This window comes from Phasianus colchicus, chromosome 2, assembly GCF_987193195.1.
Source record: "Phasianus colchicus chromosome 2, bPhaCol1.hap1.1, whole genome shotgun sequence".
Lineage (NCBI taxonomy): Eukaryota > Metazoa > Chordata > Aves > Galliformes > Phasianidae > Phasianus > Phasianus colchicus.
This window is the reverse complement of record NC_143437.1, coordinates 106,392,081-106,400,123: the sequence shown is the minus strand read 5'-3', so window position 1 is coordinate 106,400,123 and position 8,043 is coordinate 106,392,081.

Genomic DNA, 8,043 nt, shown 5'->3' with positions numbered 1-8,043 from the left:
GAAGTGGTTGCTCATAGGTGTCTATATATTTAGCCTCAGCAACGTATTTTGCCACTGTGTTTATCCAGTGTACATGACTTTTTCCCTTCTTACTGCATCTTATAGTCCCACAGCGTTCTTTTTTGGGACAGCTTGGACATAGTCCTTGCTGTGATCAAGCAATCCATCAATAAATAACCTTGTTACATTCTCCTCTTGGGTGTGGAACTGCAATCTATTGACATCACTGTTATTTATTGATACAGTTAACTTATTGATCTGCTGTGACTTTCAAGTTTTATTACTGTGATAATGCTCCTCCAGGAGTATACATTAATCCTGTCTAACTTCCAGTTTTCTCAATGGTGTCCTGATTATCTTCTTCCCAGTAATTAGCTATGATGCTGTAGTGGAAATGCTAAGTCATAGCTTGAAACAGTGACTGAACACCTAGAAGGAGGGCAGGGCCAACCCAGAGGAGATCAGGTGCAAGTAATGCACCTGAGTGACCAGAAGAGGTGGAGTTAGGATTCACCCCTTCCCAGACCTCATTTAAGGGTTGGCAGTGGAGGTAGTGGAGTCTCTCTGGAGATCTTTGTGTGCCTGTGGCCTTCCAATGGTAAGCAGCCTCTTTCCCTTATTTCTGTGCCCATGGCTGTTGCATTTGAGCAAATCCTCATTTCCTGCAGCCTGGAATTTTGCCGTGCTGTTGTTGTGCTTTCTATTGTGTTACACAACCTATGATGTTCATATCTGCACTCAAAGTGGACTATCCAGTTCAACTACCTTATCTTTTAGACCAGTGGTATTGATATGAGAAGCACATCAACATATGCCCCAGCTGCCTGCTTTCAGCATCCACTGAAGTAGGGGTTGTTATCTTCCCTGTTGTAGCTTTCTCACTTTAATTCTTATCATTCCAGGATACACAATTGTAGAATCATAGAAAGATTTGAGTTGGAATGGACCTTGAAGCCCACCTAACTCCAACCCCTGTCATGGGCAGGGACATCTCCCATCAGATCAGGTTGTCCAAAGCCCTGTCCAGCCTGGCCTTGGGTTCTGCCAGGGATGAGTAATCCTGGTTAATTCTTGGCCAAGATTCTACTTCTAGACAACCAGCCCCCTTTACATTCATACTGGGCCACTGTAATACCAGGAAGGATAGAGAGAACAACTTTACAGCTGGCAGCTGTTCCTGACTCCTCTTTATAGCAACTCCTGCACACAATTCCTCTGTCATGCCCCATAGACCTGGTCTGCCCATCATCCAGACCTTTCCCATGGGAATGGTGTCTTAAGCCATGTTCCTCTCCTCCAGAGCAGAGAAATCTAGTACAGTGCTGTCAGACTTTTCCCTACTCTTGTGATTTGTGGACTGAAGGCTCCCTCATGTGAAGATGCAGTGTTTCTTCTAACCTGGGACATCCTTTGAGAGCATAAGAAAAAAAGAGAAGATTGCTGCTTTTCTTTAATTGATGGAGTAGAGAAGTCAACCAGTTTATGGTAGACTCATGTTTGCTCCACTGAGGTCTTGAGATTGCAAAACAGACTTGGATTAAAATAAACCCAGCAAAAATATTATCATAATTATTGGTTTTAACCCAAACCAGGATCCTATCCTGGTTCACTAGATTGCCATACTTTGATTCTTCCAAAAACTGCCATACAAATGGCTACACTACTCAACTCAGGTACCTTGGTTGGATAAGCAGCATTTTTCAAGGTCTATGATTTCCTAATTGGCACCTTTCTCATGTTTTGGAGTGTTAAATCTTTCCTCAGTCCCAGTCCTACCAGACTTTGGAGGTGACAGCCACCAAAACCTTGTCAATGTGGATGTTCTTGACCATCATTAGGCTCTGGTGGGATCTAAGCATCCTTCTGACTCTTGTGAGAGTGGAGCTGCTGATTTGGGAATGGAATTGGAAAACATTCGTTTGCTCTGAGTTGTGCATGCTACTGCACAGCTCTTACAGGTGTGCTAATGAGAGACAGCACTCTGCTCATCACCAGCCGGAGACCTTGGAGAATATAAGTAAAAATGCCAATTTGCATGTCTTGGGGTTAATTGAGGAAATCTCCAATGGAAAATCTTGCTGTCACTTCTGACGCCTGTTCTGAATATAAATTGTGTGTCTCCGTGGGATATTATGAAAGCTTTTCAACTTCCACACAAACATATAGAAACAAGGAAGGTTGTTAGCTCCCAGAGCTCACAAAGAAGGACTTTTTTCACCAAAATTTAGTAGTTTCACTATTTACCTATCTTGATGTTAAAGCGGGACTTAGAGGCCAAGTGCATGGAACATGTGGGTTCTTAAACAAAAAGTACAACAAAGCGGCGTATTTTCTATCACCAAGGCCACAAATTTCCAAAGAAAAAAGTCATTTCTGCATGCACAGAAAAGCACTTATTTTCGAGTGAAGTATCCTTTAGTATATACCACGTTTCTTTTGGATAAAAATATTTAGTGGATTTATTCTGTCTTCTAAGAAGCCAGGAAGTTGTTTAACCACATGCAGTTGTCTCAATGAGAAAATCAGGAAAGTGCAAAAGAAAGGAAGTGGTTAATTCACTGAATACTGAGGATGAATCAATGCAGATTTGTATTATTCCAGAATCACTGCATGTTTTTTCATCACCTGATCTTCTAGGGGCAGGCTTCATTGCTTTCACAACTGTTTAATTATAAGCCACTATAGGATTACCGCCAATGGTGCAACGCACAACCAGAAATCCAGATTATTTCTGTGTTTAATTGCAAATGCTGTGTGATTCTCTGATCTTCCTATCAGCCTTTAGAAGATTTTATAAATGTCTTTCTGCACATTGTGTCTATATAATTAACTGTTCTTGTTGGAACACCTATTTTTTCTCAGTTTATGGAGAACACCGGGGAGAGGCATAAGTTTGATGCTGATTCTAAGTGAATCATTGCTTGGTTTTCAAAGTTATCCTTTAGTGATTTTGACATTCAATCTTTTTTTTTTTTTTTTAATCCTGCATATCCATAATGATAAAGAAATTAATTGGAAAAAGCAGAAAAAGAGAGCAAAAAGACCAAATTTTGCTTTCGGCAAGAGATCTACGAAACCCACTCAATTCCTGGTTACTCCAACAGGACAGGAAATTTTTACCAAATTCCTTTCACTTCCACTTTTTCACTTTTCTTATTTGAGCATTTAGATGTGGCTGTGCAACGCTGCTGATTTCAGTGTGTTGCAAAGGATATAATTAAAAGCAGAATCCTACTTTGATTATTGCTCCACTACATGCACTTACCATCAGCTGCAAGGTGATGAGCTGCTAAAACCATACAACCATGTGAAGCATTGTGGGTAGAACAGCATGCCCACATTTTTAGTGCCTCTCTAGATAGCTCCACAGAACTGCCAGCAGTAGGAGAGAGTCTTGGGGTGATGCCACCAGAAAAGCACCAGAGCTGGGTGTGAACACCTCGGCATTGCAGTGCCTTTCCCATGCATTCTTGGTGAGTTCCAATTTTCTATGCCTAAACACCACATGGGTGAAATGGGAACAAGCATCCCTCCTTCCTTCTCATGCAAAGACAATTAATAAAATTAATCCAGCAGTCCCTGAGATAGTAACAGTACAGAGTACGATGGTTAACTGCACAATGAGCACAGGTTTCAAGATCTGTCACAAGCTGCTGAAGGAGAAATACAAATCTTTTTTATTTCTTGCTGCCATTAACATGGGAAATGCAACATAGGCAGTCACTTTTGAAGAAAAATCAGGAATAAAAGAGAACACATGCAGAAAAATGTTACAATACTCAAAGCCAAAATATCCTACTCATTTCCTGTAGGAGGAAAGTCATCGAGAATTGGAAAAGGGAAAGCCCACATGATTAAAAGGAGAACAAGATTGGCTTCTCTCTGGCTGAAAGTCTGTGCATCAATGCTATTCTGTTTCAAGGCAGGCATGTTTGCCAGACAGTACAATCAAGGCAGATATAAACCTGCAGAAAGGCATAACGATGGGCATGGAAAACATCAAAGATTCAGCTTTTCAGTGTAAGAAAGAGACAGAAAATTAAGCTTCAAATAGGAAACAAGGTTCTGACCCTTGCTGAGACTGACCAGAGAGACAAGCCCTAAGTATGGTATAGAAAGTAGCCAGTCCGAGATTGGAAAAAACAGGGCATTGGTGTATTTTACATGGAACTTGCAGATCTGGCAAAGTGTTGAGTTCCATTTCTTTACCTTAGACACAAGGTGAGGGTGAGCTTGGTGAAGCCATGTCAAAGCTGTTGCATCCTAAAGTTTTACCCTGTAATAGAAAACTGAAGAAAAAGGGAATCCTCATTAGATCTTTCTTATGAAACAACTTCAAAGCTTCAATGATTTTTGCTGTTTAAATGAATCCAGAGGAGGGCCACAAAGATAATTGGAGGGCTCGAGCACTTCTTCTATGAAGAAGGATTGAGGAAATCAGGCCTGTTCAGCTTGGAGAAGAGAAGGCTCCGGGAAGACCTCACTGCAGCTTTCCAGTACTTGAAGGGAGCTTACCGGCAGGAGGGGGACCACCTTTTTGTATGGTCTAATAGTGATAGGATAAGGGGTAACGACTTTGAACTAAAAGAGGGGAGACTTAAGTTAGAGGATAGGAAGAAATTCTTTACTCAGAGGGCAGTGAGGCCCTGGCTCTGCTGCCTGGAGCTGTTGGTGCCCCATCTCTGGGGGTGCCCAAGGCCATGGATGGGGACCTGGGCAGCCAGAGCTGGTGGTAACCAACCCATTACAGGGGCTGGAACTAAATGATCTTTAAGGTCCCATCCAACCCTACCATTCTGTGATTCCATGTTGTGGAGGACTGTATCAGAAGCCTTTTTAGATGACACCAGTGACTCTTTTCCACTGATGCAGTTATGCTATCATAGAAGGCCATCATATTGTTTCTTGCTCATAACAAGTTTGGATTAGGGTGCAATAAAACTGTCTGTCCTTTCCTCACTTTGATTTACCATTCTGCAGTAAATCTAAGGGATACCTGCCCAGTTCATCAGCTGTGCTTCTATATTTATTTCTCAGTGACTTATAAGTATGTGGAATGGTGTTGGACTTTGTTTTGATCTGCATGAATCTTACATTAACATCCCTCCTTTTGACAGCAATCTCCTCTGCAGAGTGCTTTGTGAGATCTTCCTGTCCTGAATCCATTAAAAGCAGGTCTCTTTGACATTGTAGCGTAACACAGTGCAATGTAAATGCTTTATAGAAGTCCAAGGACAATGTATTTACTTAAAAAGCAATGTTCATTTTTTGCCTTGACTACCCGCTGACAAACGTTACAAAATTGTTGTCTGTCCGATATGATTTACCTGCACAGTGTCACATAGGAGGAGATAATCCTACCTACAGCAGGTTGTTATGCCCTCACATTGGGTGTGATAAAGCTGAACAAGCACTTCTGTATCTGCCCTGACCTGCAGGACATGATGGTGCACCTTGTTGTTGGAAAGCAAAATTTGGAAGTAAGACTCTCCCAGCTGGCATCAGGCATCCCAAATCCATGTGCTGTGTCCTGACGCTCTGTTTGGTACAGTGCTCAGACTAAAGACCTGGTTTTGTTTGATCTCAAAGCAATTTTACACAGTTGTCCAGCAATATATTGCTTTCCCCACTGAAATTATCTTCTTTGAGGAGGGCCAATGTCTCTGATCTATGCTCAAATACAAACCATTATGCTGTGATGGTGGTGGGCAAAACCTACCTTCAAGGTCTAGTTTTTCATAGCACTCAGAATGCAGGCTAACAAGAAGATCTCCTCTCTGCTGACAAATAAAACCATTAGTGATTTCTTCATTCTATGCATGGCAGCAGAAAACTGAGCAAACAGGGCCTATGTTCTACCCTGAAAGCCAGAAGAAGATACGGGGCTTATATTGACTTTGAGTACAAGTGAAATATTTAACATGAATGTTATATCAAATACACATAATTAAGCAGTGTTAACTTTTTGTGTTGAAAAGTCCTGAGATTAGTGCGAAGAATTATTATTGTACATCACGTTTTAATCTGAATGACTGGGTGTTGGAACTAGATGATCTTTGAGGTCCCTTCCAACCCGGGCCATTCTGTGATTCTACAAATAGTAAACACATTTTTTTATTCACCTTCTGCGTTTAGAGCTGCCACTCTGTAGATGCTCTGCAACTCCAGGAGATAAAAACTTGCATAAAATGTGAAAGTTGGTGTTTTCAAGCAAGGAGACACTGCTAGATCCTGGGAAGGTTCTCAGGATTATCTTTAAAATCCTGTGGTTTACAATAAAGTCGTGAGTGGTAGTGACCTCACATTTCTTTCTGGTAGGATAGTGTGTGCATTCTATATCCTAGGGTATAACAGTAAAATATTTCAAAAAGAAAATAAATGTAATGTATTCATAATTGCTAATGTGATTGAGAATGTACATTTAAGAAATGTAATGGCATAAACCTGAAGAAATCTAATTTTGAAAGGAAGCTGTCTAAATTTAGAGTGATGTAGTGCTAATTAATCCATTTAGCATTCCATTCTGGTTTCAGCTCTAGGAATGAATAAACAGAGGACTGCCCCTGGCATAGAAGGGGCAAGGAAAATGAAAAAGGTTAGATTTTTTTTTTTTTTGCTATCCAGTCAAAACTGTTCATCTCTAATCATCTCAGTGACAGAGGTACTGTTTCTGGGCTGATTTGCAGGAGCTGGGTTTGCAAATGCATTCTAACAAATTGAGGGTTAAACTTTTTAGTTTTCATGCAGGTAAAAGCTGTGTCTATTACTTCATTGAGCATTACTTCATTGAGCCACTTACAAAGATGTCAAATAACACCGGTCCTGGCACCAATCCCTGAGGAACGCCACTCATCACCAGTCTCCACTTGAACACTGAGCTGTTGACTGCAACCTTCTGAGCACAACCATCCAACCAATTCCTCATCCAGCAAACGGTCCATCCATCAAATCCATTTTTCTCCAATTTGATGACCAGAATGTCACGCAGGACAGTGTCAAACACTTCGCACAAGTCCAAGTAGATGTCCCTGTTCACTGGAAGGGAGTTGAACTAGATGACTTGTGAAGGTGTCTCTTCTAACTCTAAGGATTCTATGATTCTATCATTCTAAGATTTAAGACGAGATTTTTTTCTTTTGAAGATGGAGTCACTGCTCTCCAGGTCCAGAAGGGAGTAGTCTGAGTTTTGGCTTCACGGAGGAGAGATGGTAAATCCACATAGTGGTGGTACGGGGAAGATGGGATTTGGCCAAGTGTCTGCAGTGAAGTGGCCAAAGAAAGGTTCTAAGTCTATGCTGTCCTCTTCCAAGATGGGTGTGAGAATCAGTGTGTGAAGAGGGTCTGCTCTCCTCCCTTATTGCCATGGAAAAAAAGTACATATTAAGCAAGAAGGGAAAAGTCATTGGGACTATGGGACAGAAACAGAACCAAAATCCCTAGAAAATCCTGGTCTTTGAGCTATGAAAGCTTCCACATAAACAATACAGCGGGGAGGCTCCTGATGCAAAATCAACAGACATCAGTGATTTTTTCTACACTGAATGATGTCAGGTCCCAGCGTTTTTTCTTTCTGGAGGGCTGTGGAAAACATCAGCCTGGAGTTTAACTATTTTTATTCTTATTACTCATTTTTAACCCATTTCTCCCTATGGAAAACCCAATAATCATCTTCAAAACCTACCCAAAATCTGAACCAACAAGTTAAAGCAATGGTGTAATCTCATACAACTCTCAGGCATACACATACAGCTGCTTTCTCTATGAAAGATGTAGTAAAAAGTCACAGTATTCAGCAGTTGTGGACAGCATTGCTATTCACGGTTGTTTTTTATATGGTACAATATTTGGGATCAGACCTAAAAGATGCTCCTGACTTCATTATTATTATTGTTGCTGTTCTAAAGGAAGAAATTAAAGGAGGGAGTTGAAGACTAATGTGTCTTTTGAGTGCCTTGGCATAGACAGAAGGGACTGAGAAACTGCAGAGACAAAACTGTCACCTGAATTAAAAACATTAGGTGTCAAGGGATGGTACATTGAGAT